Here is a 15,031-nt window from a genome sequence, read left to right on the forward strand (position 1 = left end):
TAGGACAATAGCAAAACAGCAGTGAAGTTGTTCTGTTAACATTATGCCATCTGTTCCAAGGACTGGAATTCACTCTTCCTTGTTTCTCTTCCTGTTTTGAACCTAGCGAAATAGTGTTTTTTATTGTCCACAGCATATGCTGCAAGGCTCAGAATTTTTTCTATTAGCCTTCCTGTTACAGTTTTGTGCAACTGTTACATTTGTATTTGAGTTCAAGCACCTTCTCCTCTGCTTTGCTTCTTTTTTTAAAAAATTTATTTTGTTGAAGTATAGTTGATTTACAATGTTGTGTTAATTTCTGCTGTACAGCAAAGTGATTCAGTTATACATATATATGTATACATTCTTTTTCATATTCTTTTCCATTATGGTTTATCACAGGATATTGAATTCAGTTCTCTGTGCTCTACAGTAGGACCTTGTTGTTTATCCATCCTATATATAATAGTTTGCACCTGCTAATCCCAAACTCCCATTCCCTCCCGCCCCCCTTTCTCATTTCCCTTGGCAACCACAAATGTTGTTCTCTATCTCTGTGGGTCATTTCTGTTTTGTAGAGAGGTTCCTTTGTGTCATATATTAGATTCTACATATAAGTGGTATCATATGGTATTTGTCCTTCTCTTTCTGACTTACTTCGCTTAGTATGATTATCTCCAGGTCCATCCATGTTGCTGCAAATGGCATTATTTCATTATTTTTTATGGCTGAGTAGTATTCCATTCTATATCTATACCACATCTTCTTTATCCAGTCATCTGTCAGTGGACATTTAAGTTGTTTTCATACCTTGGCTATTGTGAATAGTGCTTTTTTCTAAATGTACAATCACCAAAGAATCCTCCAAAGTCAGAGTTTTCTTTATGTACTATCTAATTTTCTTCTCTTGAGACTTTTTTCTTACGGTGGAATTCCCTACCTTTTTTCTTTCTCTAAGGTTGTATATTTTTTCCCTAAAATTAAAAAAAACAAAGCAAAACAAAAAACTATGGTTGGGGACTTGAATGGCTATGTCCACTCAGAATTGGGTTGAATTATGATTAACAGAGAAAGACTTCCATAAATATACCTCCCACCTCTCCTCTCCTTTCAAACTAACAATGTGATATTTTCACTTTAAAGCAAGAAATTATTCTGTTGGTTTATGATTTCTTGATGGTTTCTTCCTTTCTCTGACAATAACTGAGGAATTTTTAATTGAGACTCAAGCAGAGAGAGAATGGGTATATGGAGTGTACTCACAAAGTAAATGTATTTTAATATATTTTTAAACCAAAAAATTGTATAGTGATGTTAACTCCTGCTTTTTCAACTTAAGGTCATAATTGTTCAAAATACTTTTTCAACTTAAGGTCATAATTGTTCAAAATACCCTGTATCAGAGCCATGACGTTATCGTCAATGACATGATATGCACCACATTATTTTCAGAGTTAAATATTAACATTGTAGGTAATGTTCAGTTAAATATTAACATTGTAGGTAATGTTCAAAATTATATAAAACGAAAAGTTATAAAATGAACTGATAGGTAGTACAGGGCAAGGGAAGATAAGATTCTTCCCACTCATGCCAAACAGAGACAGCTGAGATCTTGTGGGCAGGATTTGAACTTTCACCTGCCAGTGAATTGGTGACATGGTTTAGAACAGGCAATTTCATTTAAGTTTGCATGAAAGAAGCCCTCCACAGTTACGTATTCAGTTACAGGCCTCCCAAATACAGCTTCAGACCCTTCTTGGAGATAACTTACAGTACAGTCAGCCCTCTGTATCTGCAGATACATGCAATGAGGAAAAAGAAGTCCATATTATAGATTAGAAGGATGAAACATCTGATACAAACACTTCTCAAATTTCCATTATTTTGAGTGACACCATTTGTATCATGAATATAATGCAGTGACCTCTCTCTAGCCTTTCTCCCACCTTCAGCAGTAAACTGAGACTTCGGGAGGAGAAACTGCATATGTAGCCAAGCTCCTTTTCCTCTAATTGCTCAAGGGAGCCTGTGGGTATGGCAAGGAACACACTCTAGGGCCTTTCCTTTAAGCTGTGGGTTTTCAAAGACAGGTCTTCCTGTAGTGGGAACTTTGGTGATCCAGTTCTACCAGTAATTTGGAAAAAAATTCTGTGTACTTTTGGCAATTCAATTTTAGGAAGCCCACTTGCCTCCCAATAAAGGAAATCGTCACCATTGGCACTTTTTTAGTAACGAACATGACTGTTTCTCCGTGCACCTTATATTTTAGTCATATTTATGAATTGGTTCAGAATTTAAGTGTAGCAAATGATCATTAATAGATTCTCCTTCGATCTCCATAATATTTTTCATTCGTTTTCCATAAATACTGCAGTAAGTATATATTCCCTTTTGTAATTTGTTGTATGTTCTTATGTTATGTCTGGATAATATTTTTCTTGCCATTTTGGTCTTAAAAGTTTGGGGGGGAGCCTCCTTTCCGATCATTTAATATGCCAACATGCCAAAGTATGCCACTCTAAAATGTTACATCTTGATCGTTCCTGTGTGAAACACAGAATATTTTAGATTTCTAATCATGTGAAAGTCTGGAGAAAGAAAGCGGAAGTTAATTCTTTTTTTGAATTTTTCTGTTTGTTTCTGAATGAAGCTGAGTCAGTGTTATTTAATTTATTCCACAGATGATATCTATATTAAAAAATGTACACCAAGTAAAGTCAAAATAAAAGGTTGAGTGACTACCTACAAACTGACTTAGCACTGAGAATGCCTCAAAACAAATGGACAGGACTTCCACTACCACCCATGAAAGATTACATGGGATACGCTCTTCACTGTAAACATCAAGAAACATGGATAAAATCATGAAAAAAATGTTTTCTGACATTGAAATAAAGGTGATACATGGCTGTAAACTCTGAGAGAAGGGAAAATTAAAATTAATGAGCTACCACCACACCTTTATTGGAATGACTGAGATCCAAAACCCAATGTTTTAACCTGCTTAGGCTACCACAACAAAGAACCACAAACTAAGGTGCTTAAACAACAGAAATTTATTTTCTTACAGTCCTGTAGGCTAAAGTCCAAAGTTTCATACAAAGATAAACATAATCTTATCATACAATTTAATAATCATGGTTCTTTTTGGTATTTACCTAAAGAAAATAAAAATTATATCCACACAAAAGTCTGTGCACAGATCTTTACAACAGCTCTATTCATAGTTGTGAAAATGTGTAAGCACCAAATGTTCCATAGTAGCTGAATGGATAAATAAACTGTGGTACATCCAGACAGCGGAATATTATTCAACACTAGGAAGAAATGAGCTATCAGGCCATGAAAAAATATGGATAAAACATAAATGCACATTACTGTGTGAAAAAAGCCATTCTTAAAAGGCTTTATGATTCTAATGATATGCCATTTTAGAAAAGGCAAAACTGTAGAAAATAAAAGATCAGTGGCTGACAGTGGTTGGTAGGAAAGAGAGGAGTGAATAGGTGTGGCACAGGGAATTTTTAGGGCAATGAAACTATTCTGCATGAAAATGTAATGTCAAATACATGACATCATGCATTTGTCAGAAGCCCATAGAACTATAGACGCAAAGAATAAATCATACCGTAAACTGGTTGAACTTCTATTTTAATAATAATATATCAAAAAAATAATATATCAATACTGGTTCATAGATTGTATCAAGTGTATCACACAAACACAAAATTGCAGTGAAGAACCTAGAAGAATGGAGGAAAATTTTCTTCCTCCCCGACACCTTATTTGTGGATATGGTTACAATGTTTAATACATTTGTCAAAATTCACCAAATTGCCCTCTTAAAATTAGTGAATTCTATTGTATGAAACCTCTGGTTATAAATATAATTTAAATTATATAGACAAAAAAGAAAAAGAAGCTTTAGAATATAGTTCTGCTTCTTAATCAGCTGTGTTTTAAAATTATCTTCTCTTATCCTCATGTATTTCATCTATAAAATGATAATAAAACTGCCTCCTCTATCTGCTCCATCTAAAAAAATCTTGCCTTAATTTTCAGATAATGTAAATCATGGAAGCATGAATGCGCTTTATAAGCTATAGAATACCCTTGTAAACATCTTTTCATCCTTGTGTAATATGTGTTTAATGGGTAGTCGAATATTTTGGGCTATGTTTGTGCTTGTGGGAAAAGATGAATATGTGGCAATCATTTATTTTCCACTTTTTCTGACATTTATAAAACTGCTTTCTGTATTTCAACCATAGTCATTCTTTTCAAATAATTTCCTCTCTAAACTAGCTTGCCATCATTTCCTTTCCAAATGATTTGAATAATACCCTTGTTTTAAAAAGCCATCCCATTCCTGGTTAGGTAGCTTGGACAGGAGTAATGCTGCTTTTTTCCTTGGTCACTCACAGATAATTCACTGTTTCCTTTCTGTCAATGAACATAGGTTGAGCACCAGTGGACAGCACTGTTCTAGGTTCAGGGGATACAAAGGAGAATAAAATGATTTTGGACACTTGTCTTTTCACCCGATTGCTTTTGCTACATTCCCCTTACTTTCCTATTCCATTGCCAAATCTTTGTTTAAGTTTTTGCTATTTTGCCATTTCCTCTTAACAGTTGCCCATCTCAACAATTTCCCCAAAGGTCACCTCACACATATACCTAAAGCACCTTTCAGATTATTTCTTTCTGTATTCAATAACTGTCAAATAATCTCCCCTGCCTATTGATGCTTTTTTCTGTCATTTATGCAATCAATAGCCCAAAACTGGATTCAATATGTATTTTTTTATTATTCAAGACTAAAAAGGTATTAGCAGCTATCATTAAGATAGGGTAGGTCTAAGGACTGTGGTGCTAATGAAAACTTAAGTTAAAGCAATGACAAATTTTGTCAAAACACGAAAAAGAAGCTTGTTAAGGCAAAACTGATAGTTCCTGTGACAGAATATATATTATCTTTATATAATTTTATAAAGCATTTTCTCATCACAAATACTAAATAATAGGGCAGATATCTTTAATTCTGTAAATCTGATTTCATCTGATACTTACTATTTTGAACTATTAGTGACTCCATATTTGTCTATATTTAAAACTTCTATTTCTTTAAAATCTGTTTATATTTATAAATTATAGCCTAAAAGAGTCAAAGGTTAATTTTTTTTCCAATATGAAATTGTGCAATGTATTTTTAGTGATACTTAATGCATAAACATGAAGAATTCTGCCAATAGTATAGATTACACTATTATTTATAGGACAACTGTCTGAGGAGCAAAATAAACCCTTAAAAAGATTGCCACCAAAATAATTTGAGATATGCTGAAGTACAGCAGCTCTGTAGCTAGATAGATAGATAATTATAAACAGAGCCAGTCACCTTAAATGAAAATGACCATAGAGATCACTGAATTGGTAGGCATGTGTTAGCCTTTGTTGAGAATAAAAGGGTCAATGACTTGCACTAGCTGGTCTTTATGTTGCCCATACTTTTTACTATTAATTGGTGGTGAGGTGACAATGAACATTTTCATGATATTTGTCACCGATTAAAATCTCCTAACCGCCATGGCCACTGAGCCTGCGCGTCCGGAGCCTGTGCTCCGCAACGGGAGAGGCCACAACAGTGAGAGGCCCGCGTAACGCAAAAAAAAAAAAAAAAAAAAAAAAAAAATCTCCTAACCAATTTTCTAGCTTTAAGTAATTTCCTCTAAACCTGTATGTGTGCACACACATAGGTTACATGTGTATACAATGACGTTTCGTGCCTTCCGTGTCTGAGATTTTAATTTTGTATTTTCCCCAAAAGATTTTACTAAGCACATATATTAAATAGTCATATTAAATATAGCGATATATGTATATATATAACATTGCAAATTTAATTGTGACAGTTATGTTTTCTGTCTATCATCTAGGGCTACTTTAAAAAGTAGCAACAGATGAAATAAAAGCAAAAACGTCCAAGGAATAAAGGGGGAGCCAGCTTAGGGAACTGTGAATACTGTTTCCTCTTAGCATGACTTCTCCATGGCTTTTGCTGAAGGTATTATCTTTCTTGCTGACAAATTCATGAATCTGCCCAAAACTGGAAATGTGTACTCCTACTGTTTCAGCCTATGCTCATCCAGTTGATATACAACTGCAGGACAAGAGTCCCATGACCAACTCTGAGAAGGAACATTTTGCAATATGGATCTCTTACGAAAACCAGCGGTGACATTTCATGTATCATAAACCCCAGATGCAAAGCTCTGGGCCCATTTGGTGAATTATGTAAAAAGATAGCTGCTCACCAAGTAAGTTAGTGTCACAAGCTGTCACTTGCAAGAGTTTTACTTTTTGGCAAAGACGAGCAGTCAGTTTCTGTTAGATTTACTTAATCTGGATATTGTTTGGAAAACTAAAGCAATGGCTTTTGACTATCAAACCTAGGATTTGTTAAAAAACTAAAAACAAAACAGACAGCTTTTATTGTAATTAACGCAAGCACCAACGTAAATTTGTTACGAGCTGTTTCTTTTCATAGCATTTTGTTTACTTTGTTTTTTCTGAGTGATAAAATCACATATGTTCAATGTAGAAAATGTATATATTTGGAAATTACAAAATGTCGAGAAAAATAAGATCGTACACTATCAGATATATATACTATTTACATATGAGTGCATATGGATTTGTGGGTGGTATGGCTGTGTAAAAATACCTGGCTATTGATCAAGATAACTTTTTATAGAAAACTTTGATTCAAAATTTTTCACTCTGAAATCAGTTTTATATTCTCCATTTATCATTTGGTAATAATGCTCACATATGGTATTATATTTAACCTTTAAAAAGTTCTTTCAGTACTGTATAATTTTCCAAGCGATGTCTACACAATTCTTGACTCAGCCAATCCCTATTTATGGAGTTTTAGATTATTTCCTTTGTGTTCATAAATATTTTTACTATTATGGATACAGATTTAATGCATATGTTTGTATAAACTTTCTGTACAAATGCTTATTTATTTCCCTAGAAAATGCTCTTAATGTGGGAATTCTAGGAGTAAGGACAGTGAGTTTTCAAAAATCTATCTTTGCATTTTAAAATTTCTTTCCCTACAGGTCAGACCAACTTTCATTTTGACCAGCAGTGGATAGGAATGTCTGTCTCACTGTCTAGAGAACCATCTACAAAATCTTAGCCAGCTTGATATGTGTGAAGTGGTGTCTCAGTATTGTTTTAATTGAATTCCTTTGATTACTAACAAAGTAATTAATTTAATATGTACTGAATGATTATTTATATTTACTTTAAAAATTATTAATATAACCACTTTTCTATGTTCCTTTTAATCTTTATGATGTCTTTAGATATGTGTTACTTTCAGTGTGTGGATGTTCATTTATTTATATTTATTTAAGGGGATTGGCTATCTTATTTTATCCATAAAGTTTATAGATTTCATTTTTAAATGGGCAATACCAAGAAGTCAGAAGGATGCTTTCACATGGTTGTCTTTTATGGTAGTAATCTATGTAATGGGACTGCCTAATAAGTCTGGTGGGCAAATATAACCATACTTCTTTCCTTTTTTCATTTTTCCAATGAATCACTTAGCTTTCAAGAGCAACTCTTTTTCTTTTTTAACAAAAAGCCTAATCTATTTCTATCTGGCCATCCATCTTTCTCTTTCTTTGAGTTGTCTGAGTACTACAGGTGCTTTCTCACTTACACTATGTATTTACTTGCTCCAGTCATGTTTTCAATAGCAAAGTGAAGCAAGAGAAGAGGAATGTCTCATCAGTCCCCAAGCAATTTTTAATCAGTTCTTGCCACAGCAAGTAATTTTGAATGTTGGCCCTACATAATATAATGATGCTTACCCTGCACAGATGAAACACTGGCTGTGTCAGATTTATGCCGAGATTCAAGATGTTGTCTTGTTCACGTCACACTTACACGTTGAATCACTTCCCAGAGGACTACCATATGCCCGGTAGATGGGTCTGGAGAAAGTTACCCATTTGGTTGCATGCTGGGTCAGGACAAGCCTTCTTGATGGCATCTGGGTCAGATCACAAGACCTCTTTATCAGTTGTAGGAGGGGTAAGATGCAACCACTTATGCTTTACCTTAGAAGGAATAACTCAACATATCCCATACCCCTGGACCTCTAGAAATTTCACTGAGGTGTAAAGTCCCTGGATTTTTGTTGGATTTATTTCCCAACCTCTGACACACACATCTAGAGTAGTTGCTACTTCTTGCTCATGAGGTTCAATCAGCATAATGTCATCAATATAATGGTCCTGGCTGATACCTTGTAGAAAGGAAAGGTGATCAAGATCCCTGAGAACTCAATTATATCATAAAGCTGGAGAGTTATATACCCCGAGATAGGACAATGAAGGTGTATCGTTGGTGTCAGCTGAGAGCCAACTCATTCTGGTGGTCTTCAGAGGGATAGAGAACAAAGCATTTGCCCAATCAGTAGCTGTGTACCGCGTACCAGGGGACATGGTAACTTGCTCAAGCAATAAGATCACATCTGGCACAGGAATTGCAATTGGAATCGCACACTAGTTAAGCTTATGATAATCCACTATCGTTCTCCAAGATCCATCTGTCTTCTGCACAGGCCAAATAAGAAAGAAAAATGGAGATGTGGTGAGAATCCCCACCCCTGTGTCTTTCAAGTTCTTGACGGTGGCAGTAACCTCTGCCATCCTTCCAGGAATGCAGTATTGCTTTTGGTTTACTATTTTCCTAGGTAGAGGCAGTTCTGATGGCTTCCATTTGGCCTTTCCCATTATAATAGCCCTCGCCTCACAGACCAGTGAACCAATGCTGGGATTTTGCCAGGTGATGAGCATGTTCATTCCAACTATATACTCTGAAACTGGGGAAATAATGACAGAACAGGTTCAAGGATCTACTGGACGCACTGTGCAAAGGACCTAAACTAAAATTCCATTGATAATCAGGCCTTCATAAACCACTGCTCCGGTGGAGCACAGTGACGTTTTAGACCTCCTGGAATCAGTGTCGGTTCAGAACTGGTGCCCAGTGATCTCCAAAAGGTCTGACCATTTCCTTTTCCCCAATACACAGTAAGCCTGGGAAAGGCTGGGAGAAATATTAACAGTATAAATGTTACAGGGTTTTTATGTTTCGAGTTAAATTTTATTCACTTGACCCAGAACTTTGCTGCCCGTAAAGATCAAGTAAGAATTTGGTAGGCTTTCTATCTATCTCACTTCCAGGAACACTATGATCAACGAGCTAACACCACAGGCTTCTGTGAGTCAAATTATTCTGACTGCTTCTTTAACTCTATTGTTCTTTATGACAGCCACACCCACCTTACCTTCAGTGGTTGAGTGCCACCACTTAGCCCCAGCCACTCCAGGACCCAATCACTCTCATTGCACTAATGTTTCCCAATCCAGTAACATGCTTTCCACTGGAAAGTTTGGTCTAGAGAGAAAAGCAATCACAGAGGATGCTGAGGCTCCTTCACAAATTTCTCACAGTCTTTTATCTTTTTCAACTGATTTTTATTGGAGTATACTTGATTTACAATGCTGTGTTCGTTTCAGGGGTACAGCAAAGTGAGTCAACCGTACATATACAAATACCCACTTTTTTATTAGATTATTTTCCCATATAGGTCACTATAGGGTATTGAGTAGAGTTCCCTGTACTATACAGAATGTCCTTATTAGTTATTTATTTTATATATAGTAGTGTGTATATTTCAATGCCAATCTCCCAATTTATCCCTACCTCCCCCTTACCCCCTGGTAACCATAAGATTGTCTTCTACATCTGTAACTCTATTTCTGTTTTGTAGATAAGTTTGTTTGTACCTTTTCTTTAGATTCCACATATAAGCGATGTATAATATTTGTCTTTCTCCGGCTGACTTACTTTACTCAGTATGACGATCTCTAGGTCCGTTCGTACTGCTGCAAATGGCATTATTTCTTTCTTTTTCATGGCCGTATTCCTCCCAGTCTTGATGAAATGTGTGTCTTCTGAACTTGCCCAGGGAGAGTGAATAGGTTTTAAATGACAAATCCACTCTAACATTCCAATCTCCCTAACGTTGTTTTCCCCAGATTTTTTTATTTTAACTTTTTATTGTATATTGGAGTATAGTTGATTTACAATGTTGTGTTAGTTTCAGGTGTACAGCAAAGTGATTCAGTTATACATATACAAGTATCTATTCTTTTTCAAATTCTTTTGCCATTTAGGTTGTTACATAATATTGAGCAGAGTTCCCCGTGCTATAAAGTAGGTCCTTGTTGATCATCCATTTTAAATATAGTAGTGTGTACATGTCAATCCCAAACCCCCTAACTATCCACAGACTTAGAGGATGAATTTGTTTTCCCCGCTTTAATGAGGTATAATTTACTAAGTTTAAGATGTACAATGTGTGGGTTTGATACACTTATTTATTGCAATATGATTACCATGATAACGTCAGCTAACATCATGTCACATAATTACCCTTTCTTTCTTGTGGTGAGAATCTTTAAGATCTTCTCTCTTAGCAACTTTCAAAGGTTCTCAAAAAAGCAAAAATAGAACTATCATATGATACGACAATTCCACTTCTAGGTATATGCCCAGAGGAAATGAAAACAGGATACTGAAGAGATACCTGTACTACCATGTTTATTGCAGCATCATGCACAATAGCCAAGATATGCAAACAACCTAAGTGCCATCCTGCCATTTGTGACTACATGGATGGACCCTGAAAGCATTACGGTAAATGAGGTAAGTCAGAGAAAGTAAAAAATTGTCTGATATCACTTACATATGGCATCTAAAAGATCCCCTAAGGCTTTGAATTTCTTCCTCTACATTAAGGCAAGGCAGGTCCAGCATTTTCATTTGCTCTCTGTGGTCTACCTTTCAGTTCAAGTTTCAGCCCACCAATGGAAACAGATGATAATTTATAAAAGAAATAATTTTCTGAGTATAGTTGCTTTACAATGTTGTGTTAGTTTCTGCTGTACAGTGAATCTGTTATACGCGTACATATATCCACTCTTTTTTAGATTTCCTTCCCATTTAGGTCACCACAGCTCGTTGAGTAGAGTTCCCTGTGCTAAACAGTAGGTTCTCATTAGTTATCTATTTTATATCAATGCATAGGAGAGTATATATGTCAATCCCAATCTCCCAATTAAAGCAAATAATTCTGATATATTTGGTACTCAGGAGAAATCTTGCCGTTCTTCATTAGGAGATTCTATGTCATCATTTTCGAATCATTTTCTTTGTACTTTGTTTTTAGAGTTATTTTTTATTTAATTAAATATTGGTAATAATCTTGATGACATTATTGGTAATAATATTGATGGCAATGATTGTGACAGGAATGTCTAGCATTTACTGTGTGCCAGCTCTTTGGCAGGCATTCTTAGCAATGCTTTTATCAGTGCTTTTCAAAGAAGTAACTCGTCAGTCCTCAAAACAACCCCTAGAGGTACAACTGTAATTGTCTTCTTTTTACAGATGAGGATGTTGTGGCATGAGTGTAAGAAATCTGCTCCGGGTCTCCCAGCTCGTGTGAGAGGCGCCAAATGAGAAGAGCTCTCAACATCACATTTAAACCTTACAACCCTTCAGAAAACGCCGTATGAGGAAGGTACTCTGATCATCACTCTTTGGGGCCAACAACAAAAAAGCAGTAAGTTTCACACAGTTGGGTAACTTCCCCACACTCACTAAGTGGCAGAGTTTGACTTGTTGTGTCCTCTGTTCGTAGGGGCTGGGTTCAGTGCTCCCAAGTAACACTTCCTGCGTTAAGGACATGGAAGTCGCAGCTGAGCCCACGTTGAACTAAGGCACGGGTCAGCAAACTCTTCACAAAAAAAGGCCAGAAAGTAAATATTTCAGGCTTTGCAGGTCACAGTCTCTATCACAACTAATCAACTCCAAGGCAGTGTGAAAGAAGTCATAGACAATACATAAGCAAATGAGCATGGCTATGCTCAAATAAAACTATTTACAGGGCTTCCCTCGTGCCGTAGCGGTTGAGAGTCCGCCTGCCAATGCAGGAGACACGGGTTCGTGCCCCGGTCCGGGAGGATCCCGCATGCCGCGGAGCGGCTGGGCCCGTGAGCCATGGCCACTGAGCCTGCGCGCGTCCGGAGGCTGTGCTCCGCAACGGGAGAGGCCACAACAGTGAGAGGCCCGCGTACCGCAAAACAAACAAACAAAAAAAATTAAAAACAAAAATAAAAAGTGAGAGGGTATTCCAAGGGGTACAGGATCCAATTGAAAGGGTTTCTAGTGGCCAAAGCTGGAAAAAAATTGAAAAACAGAATAAATAACAAAGTATTGGAATATAACCCAGAGTATGTGTAAAATAGATATTCATGAGTCCAGACTGATGTAAATAAATGATCAGATAAGTAAAGAACTGATGGAAAATAGACAACTCTTTTATACAAAAGAATTCCAAATGATTATGTAAATCTCCTCACCGAAGAGGTGGAGGATAATTCCCCACTCCTAAATTTTGGGCTACACTTAGGGACTTGCTTCCAAAGAATATGGTATGGAAAGAGGGAGTTGAATGACTTTACACTGTAGAAAGCTGGTGACCAAGGTTAACCTCATCAGTGATAAGTCGTGAAGGCCTGTTGACAGGATGTACCCTTGACATGACGTCTTGAAAATGATACTTCAGTTTTGTGGTCTTCTCCCCTGAAAGCCCATAACCCTAGTCTATGACAGAGACCAGAGTAACCTAAGGATGCTTAATGACTAAATGTAATGAGGTAACCTGGATGGGATCTTGGAAGAGAAAAAAGAACATTAGGGAAAACTAATGAAATCTTAATAAAGTATGGCATTTAGTTAATAATAATGAGTCAATATTGCTGTTTAGTTGTGACAAATGTACTGTAGTAATGTAAGATGTTAACAATTGGGGAAACTGGATGCAGAATATACACGAATTATCTGTATTATCTTTACTTTTTGGTAAATCAGATACTATCTTAAAACATTAGTTAAATACAAAAAACCCACACAGGAATAATTGCAATTTTAAAAAAACTAGCTTCTCAGATTCCACAACATAATTTTCTTTTTTAAGGACTGAAAACTCAATGAACCTGACATATATGGACAGGTGAAAAAGAACAGTTAATTCTTTATGGTTAATGGCATAATGATGATGATTAACAGTGAGGGCCTTAGTCTGTTATTCGTAATGTTTGTACACAATTATGTGTGTGTGCACCTGTCTGCACATTAGCAAAACAGCGAATATAAGATTCCCAGTGGTGTTTCTTAAGTACAAGAAAGGGTTAGCAAGTTGCGTTGGGTAATTCCTAAGCTTTCTTGCATCTCAATGATTTTCTGATCCCGATCCTGAGAGCTAATCTTGTGACCCTTACGTGCTCTGACCTCTTGCTATAGTATTCTCAAGTATCAGGTAGTTAAGCTTCCAGAATCTAAAGTTCTTGAGGCAAAAACACTATACTGAATAAATGGGAACGAGACGTTAGGTATGATACGCAGTTATCCAAGAGGGTTGTGCTTTAGACCTGGTTTCACCACTTATGAACCACCTATGCACTGCCCAAAATAGCTTTTCTAAAATGAAGATCATCGATTCTATAGAACTGAGGCAACCCACATTACGAAAGCTGTTAAATGTTATTGATATATAAGATATTATCGTCATGTTGGCAAGGATATTCTGTGCCACCACGTTTTCAGAAGTTGGAGTATTGATTCTGTAAAAGGAAGTTATATTTTAAACAAAGAAGTGTTGTATTTGGGGCTATCCTAAACATAATGCTAATAGAATACAGAAATTCTCTTAAAAAAATCCAGAAATGATAAAGTTCATATTCTAAAGTAAAAGCACATACAATACCAGAAATAGAGAAGAAAAAAGAAGTTTGTATATAATGTTAACCTTATCGTTTCAGATGGAAAATTAGGCAGTGTTTTCCAGACTCATAATAATGTATGCATTTTTCTCTTTTAAAATCATTCTTCCTAAGGGTAATTACTACACTAAATTCTGTAAATGCCATGTAAAAGCCCCAAGTTTCTAAAACAATCAAGAAAATTTTATACACTAAAATTTCTTTAAATATTATAGATTATTTTAAAAAATAATAAACACTGTCTTCCTAATGTTTTGTTTTAAGCTAATTACCCCCAACAGAGAACAGGCCTGACATCCTCCTTACAGGTGATCTGGGTGGTGTTTCTGCGTTAAGCCTTGACCAGCTTCAGTAGATTCTTTACTGCCCTTCCCTACCGCCTGCTGATTCTTTCCCCAAAGCTTTTGTTGTTGTTGTTATTCTTCCATTAATGCTTCCATTTCATGCTTTGTGAGGTACTTTGCTGTAATTACTACATAAATCAGATAGGATCACACACCTGGTCTTTGTGTTTTTCTCTTTTTTCTGGGTACTGAAGAAGAAAGAAAGAAAATGAGATCAGAGCCCTTCTTCTCATAGAAAAATTGAAAGCCCTAGGGACTTTGTAAAGTTACATTAGCTTGAAAAAGGACTTTACCAAACATATGTTCTAATCCTCTGGGATGAGTTGTCTAGAATTAATGGGAAAGACTAGAATAGAATCTAACATCTTGAAAGAAATTATTTCATATATATATATATATATATATATATATATGTACACACACACATATATATGTATATATAAAATATTCACACACAGTATACATACTATATATACTATATATTATAGTATATTATAATATGTAATACACTATCTAATTGCTCTAACTCCTTTTCAGGTTTTAAAAAAATTATCTAGTTTGTTTTCCATTTAATGCTTAACAGTTTTCACTTAACATCTGTCTCCAACTGGTTCCTACAGTGCCAAAGACACAAAGAAAAAGATTTTTTTGAGCCATGCACCTCCTGTGCTCTTCTGGAAGCTGGTGTACGTGTAAGAAATTCAAAGAAGTTTCTGATATTATCTCTTACTGTTAAGTACTTAGGCATGATTTATCCATTATGTCTGT

At 35.8% G+C, this 15,031-nt stretch overlaps 1 long non-coding RNA gene across 1 annotated transcript in view; it reads left to right on the plus strand.

The window, feature by feature from the left end:
- LOC307176638 overlaps positions 1-15,031 on the plus strand; it is a 159,701-nt gene that overhangs the window by 119,485 nt on the left and 25,185 nt on the right. The window contains exons 6-7 of the long non-coding RNA XR_013824852.1: positions 7,110-7,211; positions 10,632-10,779. This is a non-coding gene — a long non-coding RNA (uncharacterized lncRNA). The remainder of the gene's footprint in view (positions 1-7,109; positions 7,212-10,631; positions 10,780-15,031) is intronic.

The sequence above is a fragment of the Stenella coeruleoalba genome (assembly GCF_951394435.1).
Source record: "Stenella coeruleoalba genome assembly, chromosome: 18".
NCBI lineage: Eukaryota > Metazoa > Chordata > Mammalia > Artiodactyla > Delphinidae > Stenella > Stenella coeruleoalba.